General features: G+C 40.8%; 1 protein-coding gene across 12 annotated transcripts in view; it reads right to left on the bottom strand.

The window, feature by feature from the left end:
- RC3H1 (ring finger and CCCH-type domains 1) overlaps positions 1-20,058 on the bottom strand; it is an 885,277-nt gene that overhangs the window by 402,896 nt on the left and 462,323 nt on the right. The gene's annotated exons all lie outside the window — the stretch shown is intronic.

A 20,058-nucleotide genomic window follows, 5' to 3' on the forward strand; every position in this document is an offset into this window, starting at 1 on the left:
CTGCGGTTTCAAAAGAAGATTCTTGGAGCTCCTGGTGGATCTGTTACCACAAGAGAGTGACAGTTTTTGTGTTAGATAACTTGAGGTATCGTGGTGTAGGGCCTTGTGTGTCATACAAGCAATTTTCAGATGAATTCTCGCCTCAAAGGCTAGCCAGTTTGTAGTGTAGTTCCTATATTCCCAATAGGCTCTGCGCATTGGAATAACAAACAATAGTTTAGACGTAGGACTGAGGTCGACTAGGTCTCTATTGAATATGTTAGACTTAATTATGAATGCCAGCTAGCTCAGAGGTCACTAGAAACTTTCTCGAGTAAACAAGGTGTTAACTTTCCTGAATAGACAAGAAGGTATTAGTTTCTGACAACCGCATAAACATGACAACTTTGCTCCCTCCAGAATAAGGAGTATATCTCCAGAGTCGCGGAAACAATAGATAACTATTTTACTCAGTCAATCGAGCATGCTTAGTTTCACCAGAAGCGCAGAGAAATAGAAAGACGGGCGTTGTCAATAAAAGTGGTTATTTATTGAACAGTCTCCTTTCTCATGCAAGAGAAGTGAGTTGCCACAATTGCAATACTTGTCATAAAGTAAAGTGCGTACAGTCAAAGGAGTATTATGAAATCATACTGTAAAAGCATGGTACTGTTTCTAAGCCATACCTTGTTTAAAACAGATAAAATATATACATATATAAAATCATTGACTAAACGTACTCAACTGGTGCTTCTAAGATATGCCTACCCCGGTGTACCTAACCTAAGCCTAGTACGTGGGAAGGAGTAAGTGAGCTATAGTTTGAGTTAAGATAGTTTTGCCAAGAATCTGAATCAAGAATTCTCTAAGGGTTTAATCAGCTCCATATCTTGTTTATAGAATGAAGGAGGTCTTGTATCTCGTTCTCAGGACTCAATATCCCAGCAACCCGCAAGGGTGACTGGAAACACTGGAGCTGGATTTCTCGGCAGGAGAAAAGACAGCGTCTCTCTCAGTGCGTCAATGGGAGGGTCGGCTTCCTTTGGCACTTGCCTTAGCAGGGCGTCGGGCAAGTAGATAGCTGATCTGCTCCAAACCACTGTGTGTTTTGCTAGGGCAGCTGTTGGTATATTTATACCTGGAAGGTGCCGAGTTTGACGTAAGATTGGACATAAGACGTCACTAAGAACTCGCAGTTCTTTTTAAGACTCCAGGAGTTCTAGGACAAATCAATACAGAAGCAGGGGGAATTCCCGGGCTGCTGGAGGCTTGGTTTGTTTAAGTACACGTTGTGCTTTCTAGGAGTCTATGGGAGTAGCCTTGCCGTATTTGGACTGCATTGGCTATGCCTAAAAATATGGATATGATTCTTATGCCTTTATAAGGATATGATTTGTTATAACCACATAAGGGCATAAATCGGGAATAGTTAAATAGGGTCCTAGATACGTTCACAACACCCACTCCACGTATAATGTCCATCATTACTAAATACTAAGCAATATTAAACATAACTATGCATGTGTTTTCCAGCCCACCCCAAAATACAAAGAATGCATTTGAATGGTATGTACACGAATATGACAAGTATACTGTAAGCTTTTCAAGCAATGATATCATTCAGATTAGGCATATATTGTACATTTGGAATGATGACTGAATGAATCACGAAAATTACATTTATGAAATGGCTCTTAATACAGAAGAGAAGGTCAAGACCATTTCATCACATATTTATACAATACTGTACATGTGCTAGAGGCCAAGGCAAAATATTGTCTCTAGAGTTTCAAAAATAGAAATCTTGTTCTCTAAGAATAGTTCTACTTTAAGCAGAGTATCATGTGCCAAAAAAAAAAAAAAGTAAATATTTTGGGAACGGGGAAAAATAGTTTCGCTTTCAGGAAAAATGTGTTCCACGCTTTTGTAAAAAAATATTTGTTTTTCAAAATTGAAGGTCAAATTCAGAGTTCAGGAAATGCTATGTGCTCAAAAGTCATTCTCGTTGTTAGGAGAGAATAATAACTCAGATAGGCTGGCAAAGAATTCGTCTACAACAGTAGGTGAAAGTTGGACCAAGCCCGTTAAAAAGTAGAAATAGTGCATATATGAAGCATTGCCATCATCGGTGTCTAGATCAGCAATGGTCACAGAAGAATGTACCTGTGTGCCGCTTTCATCTCGTACCTCACCGTCACCTAATCGTAATGGTGAGATCTCAACGAATGCCGTCATCAGAATAGGTAGCCGCTGGGGACAACACGTTGCATGAGCAGTTACCGAACCAAGCAAAGTATCGATATCCATAGGTACTGCTGATGGTAGTGTGAGACAGACGTCCAACACGCATTCTTCTCCGCATAGCAGGCATCGTAGAACAGGTAGGATGCAATCTTGCCAGATTGGTCTGAATGAAAGAAACCATGTGGTATTCAGATCTCTTAGCCGAGCTAAGCCGAGTACTTTAGTTATCCTTTCTCGGTATCTCATCACTAGGATCGTTTCTTCCTTTGCCTGAGTTTGTTTGTGGCTGGATTTGCCATATCGGAGCAGAAGGAACAAAAATAAAATTCCTGCTACGAGTCCCAAGATGAGAGGCAGGCCACCAAACACAGAGTGCACGAAATTCGGGAAGATGCTCAGGACTGCTTCAAAGGGTGCTAATAGTCCCGAAAAAATTGTCTTAAATACATGTGCGATGCCACTGGTATCAGACATGTTTAAAATTTGACCTAACAATTCTACGAAATGCACAGGGCAATTTGTCGATAATAATGCATGTATCTCTGCCGCTGTCCTTGCAACTTGCAGATCATACGTTTCTTTAGACGAGGTTAAAGGCACAGTTGTTTGTAAAAGAATAGACTTCATTCTGCTTAAAGTATCAAATCTAATAGAAGAGATATTCAGAGAAGGCCATATTGCTGCCTCCTCGTCTGGTTTGCTGTTTGGATACAATACTTGCATACAGCAAATGACCCTGGAAGTAACGCTCACGAGATAGGCCGTTCCTGGCACCAGCTGTGGTCACTTATTATAACGTAGCTGCCGTTGGAAAGTTGTCTGAAAAAAGGCTCCATCTGTGTAGCAGGGGTGCCGCGCAGGTGGCATGAAAGGTTATTTGATGAACCTTCGCAGGCTCCATGCAAGTTAATACCTTGACCCAGAAGTGTACCGCTTAGTGAATTTTTACAGTTGTTACCACTAAGAAATACCTCCTTTTTCCCTTCACTGTAACATCTATGTGTATAAGGTAGATTCCAGGTCGACTTGATGTAACCTTTACCCAACCTTTCATACAGGCCTGCTGGTATATGCTTTTGGCAATATTGAAACAGAAAAGTCGTTATCGGAATTGTAATTGTACCATATATTATCCATTCAATGACAGGTCGTTCTGACATTGTTAATGGTAATTTTTCTAGTTTTTCAATGCTCAGCACCGTATAGTCTGCTCCTTTTTGTGCCAAAGAGATTTGTTTATCTGTAAGGTTAAAGATAGAAAATAATGACGTTGTGTTGATTAGACGCCATGGCACGTAGCCTGAACGCAGGTTTTGTAACGTCCAGCCTAACTGTACAATAGAACGTAATTGGGACTGTCCATGTTGTAACATTAGCATATCCTGTTCTATTATATCAATAGCAGATGATACAATGCTGGCCAGTGAATATATTCTGGAGGACAGAGTCGTTAACCCATTACCCACTACAGACAGTGATTTTTCCAAATTAATACGATCAATTTCTCGTATTTTTTCAGCAGTTTCAATTTGCATTACTTTCCAAGCTTCGTTGTAAGCAGCGTATATACCAGCTTATATGAAACGTTTTTGACGCTGCTTGCGAGGTCCCAATATGAAATCTCGCAAGTCAGCACCTTCTTTAAGTAAAGTCAAGTGTTGCTTAATTTCAGGCAGTGTGGATTTCTGTAGCCATTCGAGGCATAGCTTTCCTACACTGTATGTTGTAACTATCCCTCGATGTTGTCTCTGGGAATATCTTGGGTCTGGCCTGTTTTGTTTCAACCCCTGTCTTTTATTCAGGAATCTATCTTGACCGTTATTTGTGTCTGTGGGCCAGATCAACCATTTTTTCCAATCAGGATAAGTTCTGTTTTGGTGTAAAATATGGGATACGTCTATTTCCCCATCTGTAGTGCTATTACTGTCAGCAGGGATGTGGAATTCCTATAGCCCGACGCCCAGGACATATTGTTTGGGGTCAAGGGCAACAAGTTTTAATGTGTATTTTGTCCTTGGGACAAGTAGGCCCAACCCCCTGCAGCACAAACCCTTTGGCTGCGAGGTTGCAGTAGCACATTAATGGCCAGGGAAGGGCACTGCCTGAAGTTAAGTGCTTATTTGCGTGCTCATGTTAATGCTGTTCAAACTTGTATTTATGGTTCATTAATTGAAAGCCTTTATTATTAGGGTGAGCGCTCGAAGTAAATGTAAGTTCTGACTGCACTACTGACAGTGGTTACAGTATAAAAATGTGAACTCACGGTTTCAAAGTTTAGCAATATGAGGCTATGCATAATGCTCCCAGAATGCTCTCTGATTAGATGCAAATATTTGCAGAAGCTTGAGAGCAAGATTAATGACTCTTTGCTTTCAATATAAAATGTTCCTAAAAAAATGAAAGTAGGAAAAAAATACATTTTGCTAAACTACTGTGAAATTTCAGGTACCGTTTGTTTGCAGCATTATTTAGTCAAATGTGTTGATGCATGCTAGTATTTCGCAAAAATATTCATATTGGAAAATCAGTGTAACCAGTTTCAATAAGATTATGAGTAACAAAAATAAACAAGCATTTGCAAAGCCAGTAGGTCTGAAATTAGTGGTCAGCTTTTTAGTTTTGCCAATACGTGACTTGTTTTGGCATGGTTTTTGTAAAGCCTTCTTGATGTGAGAACTGCCGGGCCCTCACCCTTATAACAAACATTGGCAAAAGCAAAAAAAAACAAAAAACAAATTGGTCTAAAAAAAGCACACACTGCCACATTAGTTACTGCCACTGAACAAAACTACTTTGTGTGCCAATATACTCCTTGTGAAAGAGCTTGATGCCGTCACTCACAGTGAAGCCAGCCGATACAGAGAGAGGGAGAGAGAATTTTAACAAACACAAAAGGTTGTGGTTAATGCCCGACCAAATTAGGGGCCCTATTATTAAAGAAAGTCTCAAAAGTGCACCCTTGGTATATTTCCTTGCATTAAGTTCAGCTATATAGCTTTCGTGAATTTACAAGAATTTATAGAAGTAGGGCAAGAAATGTACTCCTGGAAAATATTTGTGAACTGCAGTTTATCATGAGCAAATATGCATGTATAGATATGCTCATGCGAAAACCAGACTGTTTGCAAGGCCATTTTCCCATCAACCACTTTTTTCCCAACTCTGGAAGAAGGTTTACGTCTGCCATTGTCAGGAGTAAATTTCCAACATTTCTCAGTCTGGGAAAAAATTAGAGAAGAGTTGTTGAAAACCCTTGAAACATGCAAGCTAGTAGATTTGCACAGACTTAAAGGGCATTCCAACCCTGGAACTATTGCTTACCACTACCTTCAGTCCCAGTATGTAGATCTGCAGAAACGTGGCAACATAAAGGGATTGTTAATATTCAAAAACTACTATGGTATGAGCCCTGGCATAATCAGAGAGGCTATATAAGAGCTCTTATATAATGAGATTGCTGCCATAATTTGTCGCCGAACCACATGACACCAAAGGGACAAGTGGATTTTGTTAGAGGACAAGTAGATTTTGGAAGCAACTTGCCCCATGGACAAGTAGATATTTTAATAAATTCCACACCCCTGTGTCAGGTATGGGATTTGGTATAGACTGTTTGTTTAAGTCCTTTATCTTGGCTAGGCCAAGACAGGTTGTTTGTTGAATGGTGTCATTCAGGAATATTATCTGTTCTGGGATCATGCAGGCTCTAAATAATGATTCTAGACCTTGTACCTGCCAATCTTTTGTACCCCAAATGGTTTTTATTTCAATGTTTTTTTCCAAAATTCAAAACCAAATGTAGACATTTTTTCATAAAATGTTGTGGAATATATCAATTTAGTGTTTGTCAACATGTTTTTCATTCCTGTCTTATTTAACATTTTAAAACGAGCGCGAATGTACTGCTTATATAAAATAGAGTGGGGACTTTTTTCAGTAACTGGATCCAGGAGGAAGAGGAAAATGTGTTTGAAAATCTGGGGTACTTTTTCAGATTATTATGATGATGGAGAATGTGATGAAATTTAAAATGCAATATCATATGTTATAATTGAATTCTGTGCACATGTATGGGCCTGTTTTTGTTTCCATTTTGCCATTGAAGAATTAAGTCAGTTTTTATTTTTATTAATGATGATGTATTTTTGCTGTGAACTAATAAAAAAATTTTTTAAAAAATTAAAATAAAACTTATCTGGATCTGTGTTAAACCCTGAGAAGTATGGGAATATGTCATAAAATGTTTTCGAGCTGCCTTTTAGCAGATTTATGCAAATAGTGATGACCATAATGATTATAGCAATACATTTCTTCATAATTTGATGAACCTTCTAAATAATCATATTCTGTCAATGTTGCTGATATTTCTAAATCTGACATCATATTATTAATATTTTTAAAGTCCCAATCATCAGAGAAAGTACTAGGTGATACAAAGTCACTTAATGAAACCTTGATCTGATGTGGATATTTCAAGAGTTCAACCGGGCCATAAATTTCGTAATCAGTAGCGTCCCATGCTACACCACCAGGTATAGGAATGGCTGTGATGTTCACTGATGATAGTTCTCTTTTTTCAATGTGAGAAGATCTGTGAGGTTTCAGGACCAAGTTGATGTTCTGACTTGCTGTGTCCATTGTACTATATTTTCCATCAATGAATTATCCCAAGCTTAAAACCAAAATGAGCCAGAGTAGGAGGAAAAGTACACCTAACACAATCCATAATTCAATCCATGGTGAAATCAGATATGTTTCTTTGAGATGATGAGAGTTCAGTCATTTTCTCTTTGAAAGTTTTAGTTGCTGGCGTTTCTTCATGTTCACTAGGAACATCAGAAAAGTCATCGAAATTGATGAAGTAGCCAGATGCAGTTCTGTCAATTGTTGGAATTGCTTCCGGATTTTCATTAATCTTTGCACTTGTGTAGTCAGAGGTTACATCATTGTAGATTGGTGTTTCTTGACGAACTGTTGCAATTTGGGTTTCAAGAGGCACAAGTTCCATGGCTTTGTTGCATAGTCCTTTTTTATTCACTGCAGGTTTATCAAATGTGATTAGTCTCTCAGTTTGAACCTCTTGAATTGTAGCAAGGTTTGGTCTTCTGCTACTTCTTGGGAGTCCACTGGGCCTACTACTTATTATTGGCCACATGATTGTGGTTTTACCAGGTCGATTGATACAACTCTGTTCTCCTTTTAACCAGCAAGGGGCGGTAGTACTACTGATCTTGTTCCTCTGACAGCTAAGACAGGTACTGCTTTTCTGTAAGAAGGCCCAAATTCCTTCTTCACCGCGATCTTTTCTCTGACCAGATCTCCAATCTTTGGAATCCAGACAGGTCTTGCTGGGACAGGTGGTTTTTCTTCAGTGGCCATTGGCTTTAGCTTTGTGTTACTTAGACTTCTTCTTGTTTCATTTAAGTCCTGTAAAACAGCCAAACGATCTTTGATATCAAAGGTTTTTTGTTCCACCACTGAAGTCTGACAATCGAGGTCACTGATGATCATTCTAGTACCAAACAAAAGTTCATACGGAGTGATTCCCCCCCCAGAGAATTTCTTGGCAGATTATTAAGACTACATTGGACACTTGTTAGATGTTTGACCCACCCGTCACCCGAACCTAATACCCTCGCTGTTATAGATTGCTTTAGGTCACGGTTTTTTCTCTCCACTACCGCATTTCCCTCGGGATGGAACGGACTAGAGTACTGCAATGCAATGCCCAAGCTGGCCATGGCCTCCTTGTAAGCTCGAGAGCTAAACGCAGGACCCTGGTCAGAATGTAGCATGCCAATTGCGTATGTGCCGATAAAGACTCGCAAATCTTTTATAACAGTTCTGGCGTCAGCCGAGCGCTGGGGCCACATCCAAATTAATCTTGTCTTAATAATTATGGGATTGCATTTTTCCTTCTGGATGTCTGCGTATAGATAGCCTAATGCTGTCTAATAGAGGTGTCTGGGCTGGTGTCTGGTCCGGTTCACAGCTGCGATCTCTGTTGCAGTCCTGACAATTCATTGCAAAGTTGTAAATTTGCACGCTCATTCCCAGCCACCAGCATTGTGATTGAAATTCTATTAGAGATTTCAAGATCTCTTGGTGCCTCAGACCCATTCCCATGTGTGCTTTTTGAATCAAATAAGCTCTCCGGTTTGTGTTTGGAATTACTCTGTCCACCACTCCAGGGATTCGAGCAAACGGAACGGAGTTCGCATCAATTATGTATATATTACCGAGTGGATAATTTAGAGGTTACGCCGCATAGTTGCCTTCCATTGAGGCTTTTACTGCTAGTAGCGTTTCTCCATCTATTTGTTTTTTAGAACGCTTTTTTGTAGCTACGGAAGCCGGTTTGACAGCTGCCGCTGTGGCGGTTAGCCAATGACTTCCCTGCAACGTGAACGCCATCACGTTGAAGACTCTGCGTATGTATTACGTGAGTCTTTTGTAGTTCTTTCTGCAAAAGAACTACTTGTTCCCAAAGTTTTTTATGCTTTATTGTGGCACCTGTCTCATCTTTGTTATCGTTATTAATCCAGGTCTGCATGTCATTATTGTACGACTGGACGCAGTAATGCGAATCGCACACTATTACTGTGGGGAATTCGCGATCGGCATTTTCAAGCGCCATCTTTAAAGATCTTATTTCAGCTCGCTGAGCTGTACAGTTTCTGAGTGATTCAGTTTTGGTGACCATCGGTCTGAATTTACCTAAGCGCCAGCGACCTTTAACAATCGTGCATGCTGCGTTGTAAACTTGTTTTTCCACAACGTAGTGTTGTGCAAATCTGTCCGAGTATATTACACACGAGCACTGTTCGAGAGGTAGAATTTCAATTGACAGAGGACATTCATGTTCGTATTCCAGATCTTCTAATTTTTTCATTTTTGGATCAAATGCGTGTCACATCTGTTGTAGCAAGAGAATTTTCCATTGGATCTAAAGCTTTAGCATTCGGAATGCTTGGACTTGTTACTGCCTCAAGGGCTGATACTGCTGTTAAAACAGATATGCTCTTCCCTTGGGCTAGGGCTTTTTCTTTTGCTACAGCAGTTTGAACTGCAGTTAGTATTTTTTCAGTAGAACTGAATTTCATTTCAGCTTGTGTGTACAAGTGTGATTTATAAGCTATTGGTATCGTTTCTCCCTCAGAGGTCAGGTATGTGAATGCGCATCTTCCTGGGATGACTCGGATTACAAGGTTGCGTTCGTTTGCGTGTGTTTGCAGTTTTGTTTTAGTTAACATGTCTGTTTGTAATGATTGTAAAATTTCTGTGTGTTTCTGAGTCCAATTAATTGGTTTGAAATCAGGTTTTATCAATACGTAGAGAGGTTTAACCCTCTCTGCGTAATTTAGAATGTATGTTCTTCCGAAATTCAGGAAACCTAGAATTGATTGTAAGTTTATTCAGTGTTTTTGGAGCTTGGAGTACTGCACACTTCTCTAAGAAGTTGTCTGCTAGGCTTTTACCTTCACTTGATAACTCATATCCCAAAAATAGGACAGTGAGGTGGGCAATTCGAGACTTTTTAAAGTTGAATTTATACCCTTCAGCTGCGAACCCAAGTATAATGGTGTTCACTCTTTTCAAGTGTGTCTCCAAGTCAGACTGTAAGATAGATGTCATCGTCATAAGATAATGCCTCATCATCATACATTTGTAGTAATTCTGTTACCCTGGCTGAAAACAATCCTGGGCTGTTCTTGAATCCCTGTGGGAGACGACAAAATTGCTTTTAAGCCCCCATACAGGAGAAAGCGGTCAAATACCTGCTTTCTGGTGCAATATTTTGACAGAAGAAACCATTTGAAATATCTAATGTTTTATATTTTTTGCGCACGATGTTCTTCGTTAGTGCTGCACTGTGTGAGTTTTGTACTGCAAATGTTTTGCAGCAGGAGTTTAGGTGTCTGTAGTCCAAAACTAGACGATATGAATCGTCTGGCTTGGAGACAGGGAACAAAGGATTGTTCATTTGTGAGGTGCATGTTTCAATCACCCCCTGATATTCAAGTTGATCTAAGTTCTCCCTGACTTGTTTTTAAGCTTCTGCAGTAGGTTGATTTTTTAACTGAATTTTATGGTGAGGAGAATCCTCATCCCACCCTACATGATTTTTATATAATGCAGGTGCTTGGGCCACTGCCCATTTTCTAGCATATGTGTATTTTTTATGAATTGGAATGTGATTTGAGAAGGCAGGCATAATCATTTCTTCGCCATGTGGGCACTCCCTGACAAACTCTGGTGGCCAGTCTTTCTCTGCTAGAAGGATATCATAGCCTTTTGATAGGTTCTCCCAAAAGAGACTACTTATTTTCCTAGTTTTGTCCCCCTCTATACGTAATGTTATTTCATATAATTTATGGGGTATACTAACTCTGGTGTCTGCAGTTTCCACATGAATGTATTCATTCATGTCCACTGTCTCCAGAAGATTCATCAGGATCTTGCGAGCTATGGTCACTTCTGCTGCGCTGTCTAGAATTGTCTGGGCCCATTCTCTGTTCTTGAGTTGTGTCCTCAGAATCCTGGGCATGTTTTATTTTAATACTGGCTACCTTCTTTTTTGGAAATTGTAATTTTTTACTTTGATGAGCAGGTTCCTTGTCTTTGGACTTGACGTGCTCATCTTTGTGTTCTGACTGTCCTCTTCTTTCCAATTTCTGTGAGGAAGTCTGAAAAGATCGAGAGGGACGTGTATCAATATCTTGATATCTGTCAGGTTTTCTTATTGTATCCCTATCTCTAAGGTTGTATGTTTTCTCAGAGGGCTCCCGTTGTGGAGACCTGCCCCCCCCCGTTCTGGAGATCTATTTCACCATTGGGGAGACCTTCCTCTGGACTGGAACTGTTTTTCTCTGGGAGTAGTTTGTTTGTTACCCTCCCACTTTTTTTTTTTTGAAGAATGAGATTATTTTTAATAAAGGTTTTTTCAGGATTTTCAGTTAGTTGGGGTTTTAGTGGTTTCCCACCCAAACTATCTCTACCTAATTCTTCATAGGAGTTTTCAATTATTCTGGCAAGTTCAAAAGGTTGTTCTGCTAGATCTGTTTCTTTCAATTTTTGGCGGCATGTTGTACCGTCAAGTGTCAATTGAACTAATTGTCTATATGCTTTTGTTAATTCTTTTAGCTTAACTAAAAGGTCTCCGCTTGACATTTTTTCAATGTCAGGATGTGGTGTATAGCTGGCTAGAACCGGCCATTTGGCTCCTGGTCTACCTAGTCAATCGAGCCTGGTGAAGTGAATTTGATGTTTTAGGGTGCCATTAAACCAGAGCTAGTGCTCTTGGTATGGTAGTGGAATTTCAATGTCCTCGAAAGGAACGTATTCCGTTGGAGATTCCCCTACTTTGTAGTAGTGAAAATCGCGTGTCACAGCATGTGGTGCTGGAAAATGTATCCAGGAATAGAATACCTCTGTCTGCCGATATTCATGGGCCTCTACCACAAATATGACTGTACCACCTCTTGATGATACTCCATTTTCTATAAGTTTGTAAGATACACTCTTCCTTACATTGACTGATATTAGTATAGCCTCCGGGTCATCTTGCCGGAGACTTGTGTCTTCCGCTAAGAGTTGAGCTGCTATTTTAGCTCTCTCCCTTTCGTCGTCACTTTCTGACATGTTTTCTGACAGAAAGTTTTTGCAGAGCAAGTATCAAGGAAACAAAGATTAGGTGCACAATATTTTGGAACACTGTACCTTCAACGTTGACTAAACCAATAACTAATACATAGGATTCTCATCCTACTAAGGTTTGGCTGATATTAACCTTTCACCCACTCCAGACGTCTATTGGAGTTTTTAACGGGAAAAAGGGGTCTGTGTGAAAAGCACGACTGAGTTACTCTAGTATCTAGCGTTAAATTATCGCCTTACCAAACGTTGGGCGCCATGTAGTGTAGTTCCTATATTCCCAATAGGCTCTGCGCATTGGAATAACAAACGATAGTTTAGACGTAGGACTGAGGTCGACTGGGTCTCTATTGAATATGTTAGACTTAATTATGAATGCCAGCTAGCTCAGAGGTCACTAGAAACTTTCTCGAGTAAACAAGGTGTTAACTTTCCTGAATAGACAAGAAGGGATTAGTTTCTGACAACTGCATAAACATGACAACTTTGCTCCCTCCAGAATAAGGAGTATATCTCCAGAGTCGCGGAAACAATAGATAACTATTTTACTCAGTCAATCGTGCATGCTTAGTTTCACCAGAAGCGCAGAGAAATAGAGAGACAGGCGTTTTCAATAAAAGTGGTTATTTATTGAACAGTCTTCTTTCTCATGCAAGAGAAGTGAGTTGCCACAATTGCAATACTTGTCAAAGTAAAGTGCGTACAGTCAAAGGAGTATAATGAAATAATACTGTAAAAGCATGATACGGTTTCTAAGCCATACTGTGTTTAAAATAGATAAAATATATACATATATAAAATCATTGAATAAACGTACTCAAATGGTGCTTCTAAGATACGCCTACCCCGGTGTACCTAACCTAAGCCTAGTACGTGGGAAGGAGTAAGTGAGCTATAGTTTGAGTTAAGATAGTTTTGCCAAGAATCTGAATCAAGAATTCTCTAAGGGTCTAATCAGCTCCATACCTTGTTTATAGAATGAAGGAGGTCTTGTATCTCGTTCTCAGGACTCGATCTCCCAGCAACCCGCAAGGGTGACTGGAAACACTAGAGCTGGATTTCTCGGCAGGAGAAAAGACAGCGTCTCTCTCATGCGTCAGAGGGTCGGCTTCCTTCGGCACTTGCCTTAGCAGGGCGTCGGGCAAGTAGATAGCTGATCTGCTCCAAACCACCGTGTGTTTTGCTACGGCAGCTGTTGGTATATTTATACCTGGAAGGTGCAGAGTTTGACGTAAGGTTGGACATAAGACGTCACTAAGAACTCGCAGTTCTTTTCAAGACTCCAGGAGTTCTAGGTTAAATCAATACAGAAGCAGGGGGAATTCCCAGGCTGCTGGAGGCTTGGTTTGTTTAAGAACACGTTTTGCTTTCTAGGAGTCTATGGGCGTAGCCTTGCCGTATTTGGACTGCATTGGCCATGACTAAATATGGATATGATTCTTATGCCTTTGTAAGGATATGATTTGTTATAACCACATAAGGGCATAAATCGGGAATATTTAAATAGGGTCCTAGATACGTTCACAACAAGTTGAGTGCTGTAAGGTCCGGGGAGATATGACAGTTTCTTTTGGAGCCTTTGATTAGTCTAGCCGCTGGTTTATTGTGGCTCTTAGCGGGACGTCGTTGATCTGGGAAGACCGCAAAGGGCGACACACCCATATTCTACTCTTGGGATTACTAAGGCTTGCACTGCCTGTTTGAAGTCATTTGCGGGCAAAAAGGGTTTCAGTTTTTTCAAGGTGTTCATTTAAAATATTGCTCCTTTTGTAGAGGCACGGATAGGTTTCAGCATGTTTAAGTTTCTGTCCAATGTTATTCCCAGTGATTTTGCTGAATCAACAAAGAGTGGTTGACCTTTGAGTGCTGTTAGGTGAATCAGCCAGTCGTGAATGTTGGAAGAATGGTTGGGGGGAGAGATTAGGAGGAATTCAGTTTTGAGGGTGTTTAGTTTCAGATGGTTTTCGGCCAGCCAGGATTGAGTTTTTTGCAGTGTTGAGTTGAGAGATTTGATGTCCTCAAGTGAATGGATCTTTATGTAGAGTAGCATATCATCTGCGTACATGTGATAGCGGACCTTTGATGCGCTGAGAAGTACAGTGAGTGGTTCCATATAGCGGTTGAAAAGAGTGGGTGAGAGGCATGATCCTTATGGTACTACTAGAGTGACTGGGACGGGATTCGATAAGGAATTGTTGACCTTGAATCTTTGTGATTTGTTTTGGAGGAAGGAGGTGAACCAAGTAAGTGCAGAGCCGGAAAAATCCATTCTGTGCTTCAGGAGGTCTAGCAAGTTGTCATGTTTGACTGTGTCAAAGGCCAAAGATAGGTCAAGCAAGATTAGTAAACAACTTTCGTTTTGGTCAAGGATTTTTAGTGCGTCGTCTATTATGAGTGTCATAGCTGATTCTGTACTGTGACCTGCTCGGAAGGCAGATTGGTTTTGGTTGAGCAGGTTGAAATGGACTATGTGGTTGCCCAGCTATGTATGAAAAATTTTTCTCAGAGTTTGGCTAGAGTGTAGATGTTGGATATTGGGCGATGGCTTCTTTAAGATAGGGAATACCTGTCCTGCTTTAAAGATATCTGGGATGGTTCTTTGACTGAGGAATATGTTTATGATCTTGGTGAACAGAGGTAGTACCAATGGTATTAAGTCTTTTAGGTAGTTTGCGGGGAGAGGGTCTGAAGTGGTTGGAGGGATTCAAGGTTGTCAGAATATTTTGCATAGATTCTTCACAGTAAAAGTTGAAGTAGGACCATGACAAGTTTTTGTGGTCGAATTTTGAAGAGCTGAGGGATGGGACTAGTGGTGGGGTAATTGGAGAGACTGTCTGAGTGTCCGGGATTGTTCTTAAGTTGTGGAGTAGGTCTGTCTTCATGCTTTCAGTCTTCCCAGTAAAGAATGCAGCAAAATCCTCGCAATTGGGTCTTATGTTTGGATTCTCTTGGTGGAGGAGGGTGCACCCTTCGTTTGCACCTTGATTAATTCGAATAGTTTTTTGGGTCGGTTCTTGGCTAGGTTTAATTGAGTGCTGAAGATGTCGGCTTTAGAACATCTGACCTTTCTAAAATAGTCGTTTCTTGTGTTTCTTAGAGCCTTGAGGTGGTCAGAGGATGGGATAGATTTCCACCGTTCGATTAATCTGAGGGATCTTCGGTCTTCATTTAACCTGCCATCATACCACAGGTTTGAGTCTTTATTGGAGTCTATTTTCAGTTGAAGGAGAGCTAGTTTGTCTAGTAATGTGTTCATGGAGTGGAAGTGGTGATTGGTTAGACTATGAACATCAGATGATCCTTCAAGGGGGGGAGCAAGCTGTTAGGGATGGAGCTTGAAAGTACATTGGAACTGATATTTTTCATATTTTGCTTCCAAATTCTCCTTCTCGTGGCTTGTGTAGAGGGTACTTTAGTTGATTCATTGATGTTGAATGTAATGATGTGGTGGTCAGACCAGTTGCACGGGAGGATCGATTCTAGCACAGTTGAGTCGTCGTCGAAAATTACCAGATTGAGGATTGCGCCTTTATCGTGTGTGGGACTGGTGCAGATTTGGGTGAGGTTCAGGTCTGTGGGAATAGCTTTGCGGCTATTGATCCCTGGATCATTCAGATCATCCCAATGGAGATTGAAGACACCCAGGATTATTTGAGTTTTATGAAGTTCAACATTTGTACCTAAGATATCCATTAGGTGTTCGATGAATGTGAGGTTATGTCCTGGAGGGTGGTAGAATGTATGCAGTGGGCATATTCGCTTGTTATTACTAGTGATATCTAGGTATAGTTATTCGCAGGAAGAAAATAACGTAGGGGATGGGATGGGTTCCCTGTTCGATTGCTTCTATGTATGCAAGTGATACCACCACCTGACCTATCCGTTCTGTCTAGTCTAGTGATGCCATAATTTGGGGGTACCAGTATGTCTAGAATGGGCGTAGAGGATTCATTTAGCCATGTTTTAGTCAAAAGGAGTAGGTCTGGTTCATTGGTAAGCATAAAGTCCGCTATATCAGTTGCATGTCTTGATGCCGACCTGCAGTTTAGAAGTTTGCATTTTAGTTGTGTGTTGTGTGTTGTGTTGGGTTCAGGTTTGAGGGGGACTCTCATGAGGTTGTTTACAACTATACCTCTAGAGTTCTGTCTTGTTGCTCGATGGATATCAGTGGAGATGGAATGGATTAGGGAATGTTTTTGCGAGTTGACTATGTTCACTATTAAGTGGGGAACCGGTAATTCGTAGGAACGGAACAGGGTGCTTAAGTCTTTGGCTGATAGAGGGTTTATCCTTCAGATCGGCTGGGATGAAACATCTGTGTGGGGCACTGTTCTCCCTCTAGGCAGCTCATTTTTAAGTGATCTTGCATGTAGTTTTTGTGTGATTTTCGTATGTTTGCTATGGAGGAACGTTCTGGGTGCTAGTTCAAGGTGTGAGAACTTGGGTTGCTGTAGAATCAGGTTGTGAAGCATATGGATGTCCTATTTGATTTGTAGTATTCATAAAAGTATCTCCTCTTGTTTGTAGTCAGGAGTAGGAGGTATCCTATTTGGTGTATGAATTATGTGTGAGGGCGGTGCGGATGCGCCATGAATGTCATATAGGGAGGGATCCAAAGTCTAGGCAGTTGTGAATTAGTCTTTCTGTGTGTTTTTTTTTGCGATAGAAGGGGGGTGTAAAAGTGGTTTGGATGTGGTTACTGTTTGGGATGGTTGGAATAGTGGTGCAGGGAGACGGGCGTGCAGAGAGGGTTCTGAGGAGTAAATGGGGAGGTGTGCGTAGTAGAGGTGTTGGGGCTGTAAGTGGTGGTGATATTGGGGGTCAAGTATGTGCTTGGGTGAGTTGTGTCATCATGAGACTGTACTGGGGTGAAGGTGTGGGATGTGGGAGGGTGAGAGTATTGGAGAATAGAGAGGGAGAGGCGGTTTGTATGTGGCTAATGGGTGGGACGGTGAGAACAGTGGTAAATGGAGACGGGTGCGAGGTACTAAGGCGTGATATAGAGCAGTCAGGGTGTGGGGTGTGATTGGGACAGTGGGAGTATTGGGAGTGGTGTGGGCCTTATAGGATGTGAGGAGGTGTGTGTCCTCACTAGAGGTGACTGTTAGGTCTGGAGGATGTGTATATGGAGGATAGGATGTAAGGGGGATCATATTTAAAGTAGACTCTGCTAGGAAGATGGAAAGTGGGCAGAGGACGCTATCAGCTAGGGGGGTGAAATGGGGTCTAGTAACTTTTTCCCTGATGAGACGAAAAAGATGTTGTCTAGAAGGTTTAGGTTGCGGTTCGAGGCCTGCATGAGGATGATTCCGTTATGATCGATTGTGATTGTTGCTGCCACTTTGTAGAGTGGGGAGGGAGTGACAGATAGCGAAAGGCCATGTGCGGTTTTCCTCGTGGAGGTGATCGGGAGTAGGGTTAGGCAGTCTTTCCTCCATTGGGCTCTTCTTTTTCTATAAAAGATGATGTCATTCGTTATGTGTCCTATGTTGGTTGAGAAGTAGGGGTCGGAGATGGGGGTTTCGGGGTGAGATTTTAAGAGATTGTGTTTAAAGCTTTTGGCTGCTTTTTTCGAAAGATTGGGGGGGTTAATAATGGAAACAGTGTGACGACCGGTGCGCTGCATAGTGGCAATGTAGATTGTGAACGGGGTGGGGTAGGAAAGGGTGGGCACGTGGCGCACTGTGCATTATGACGTGTAGGTGGGGCTAGTTCAAGAGTGCGCGGTCTTAACAATTATGATATTGGATGGGGACTTGAGGATGTTGCAGGAAATTTCGAGGAACCTTTGTGTGGCTGCTGTGTTTACTATCTAGTTCTGATCCTGTGAGGAAGTCCTTTTTCACTTGCAATTGTTTGTTCCTCTTGGGGTGTGGTCCTATTTCTGCTTTTACATGCCCTGAAATGCTTGGTCCTTTTTTTATTAAGTTGCACTACTGAGAGAGGGTGCTTGGCTTCGCCCATACGCCAATCAGTCTTCCACCAGGATCTGACTGAGAAGGATAAGTTACTTACCTGTAATCCTAGTTCTCTTCCAGGGGTATCCTCATCAAAGTCATAAGCACATGAATATTTCCATGCGCGGGGACCCCAGAAACATATGTGGAATATGAAAATATATATATATATATATATATATATATATATATATATATATATGGAAAATATATATTTATAAAGTTATCGATTGGAATAAGGTTTTATATATATTTTAATATCTATATATAAAACACAATGCAGCCTTCCATACACTAAGGGCTGAGTAATGTTGTAAGAATTTCCTTTGCACATCTATACAATTCCAATAAAGCAGGAAGTAAGTAAACACATTTGAAAACTGCTTTAATGCGCAATAGAAATCATAATCATGCAAAGAGGAATGAAAAACATTGCCAGCCCATAGGTTGCATTGCAGAAAACATGTGTCGAAAGCTGAAAAGCTAACGCACAGAAACATATAGAATAAAACTGGCACCGTGCCTTTAAGGCAGCCATTTCCCCAAGCTTTCCATCATGCCTCAGGGGTGACAGTTAGGTCAGTTGTTCTTTGTGGAGACCCAAAGGTCAGGGCACAAGAGATGACATTTACCTTGATCACTTACCCGGGGAGGCGGGTGGGTTGCTTATGACATGGAGGAGGATACCTTTGGAAGAGAACTAGGATTACAGGTAAGTAACTTATCCTTCTTTTCCAGGGGATCCTCATCAATAGTCATAAGCACATGAATGAGTAGCAAGCCCATCCCCTCTTCCTGCAGGCAAATGATAAGCATAAGATAAAGCAGACTGTTAAAATATCATGACTCCAATCAAGCTAGCATTGGAACAGAGTCCTCAAGGAGGCTTGGCCTACTTGGGTATCCGATCTGGAGTCAGAATGAAGACAGTAGTATCTAGTAAACGTGTGTACCGACTTCCAAGTTGCTGCCTTGCAAATCTCGGTGATCGGTACATTGTGTGAGAAAGCTATTGTAGCCAAGGAGTGAGCTTTAGGGGAAACCAATAGAGGCGTGTTCGCCAATTGATAAGCCAGTTTAATGCAGGACACTATCCACCTCGAAATAGATCGTTTGGAGGTTGGAAAACCTGTCCGAACTGCACCACAGTTTATAAACAATTGGTCAGATTTTCTAATGGATTTTGTTTCCTCCAAATAGAATTTGAGAACCCTCTTGAGGTGTCGTGAGTGAAGAGAACTTTCTGCTGGTGAAGCAGGATTGGGAAACAAGCATTTGCAATGCAATAGGTCTCGCATTAGGAAAGTTTGAGCTATTGGTATTGTAAATGACACATTTTTTATTTATGTGTTGGTTTTGAAAATAGCGAAATTAATAGCTTTGTCATTTACAATGCCAATAGTTTTAACTTTCGCAAATGTGACACCTATAGCATTTGTAATGCAATATGTGTTGTATTTACGCGACTTAGATGTATTGATATTACAAATAACAATGGCTTTTAAATTGTTTGATAATTAATACTTAAATAAAAGTTATTGTAATTTATAATGGCAATAGCTTAAACTTTTGTAACAAATTTTTGTGAAGATTATGTTAATTGTATTTTATTGTGACGAAAATCCAAGCACAGAAGTGAAATATTAACTTCTTTTTGTGACATTTGTAATAAAGCTTGAAACATTGAGAGAACATATTTGAACCAGTTGTTGTTGAATGGTTGCACAGATTGATGCTGTGGCGTTCAGTGATGCTGTGTAATTATGTGGCGTGTAAATATGTGGCACTGAGTGGTCTTTGGAGTGTATGTTGCATTGAGTGCAGTGTAATTATGTAGCATATAATTATGTGGCACTGAGTGGTATTTGGAATGAATGTTGCGTTGAGCACAGTGTACTTATGTAGCATATAATTATGTTGCACCGAGTGGTATTGTGTGGAGTGTATGTTGTATTCAGTAGAGTGTAATTGTGTGGCATGTAATTATGTGGCACTGTGTGGTATTGTTAGGAGTGTATGTTGCATTGAGTGCAGTGTAATTATGTAGCATATAATTATGTGGCGCTGAGTGGTATTGTGTGGAGTGTGTGTTGCATTCAGTAGAGTAATTATGTGGCGTGTAATTATATGGCACTGAGTTTTATTTGGAGTGTATGTTGCATTGAGTGCAGTGTAATTATGTGGTGTGTAATTATGTGGCACTGAGTGGTATTTGGAGTGTCTG

The sequence above is a fragment of the Lissotriton helveticus genome, chromosome 1_1 (assembly GCF_964261635.1).
Source record: "Lissotriton helveticus chromosome 1_1, aLisHel1.1, whole genome shotgun sequence".
Taxonomy (NCBI): domain Eukaryota; kingdom Metazoa; phylum Chordata; class Amphibia; order Caudata; family Salamandridae; genus Lissotriton; species Lissotriton helveticus.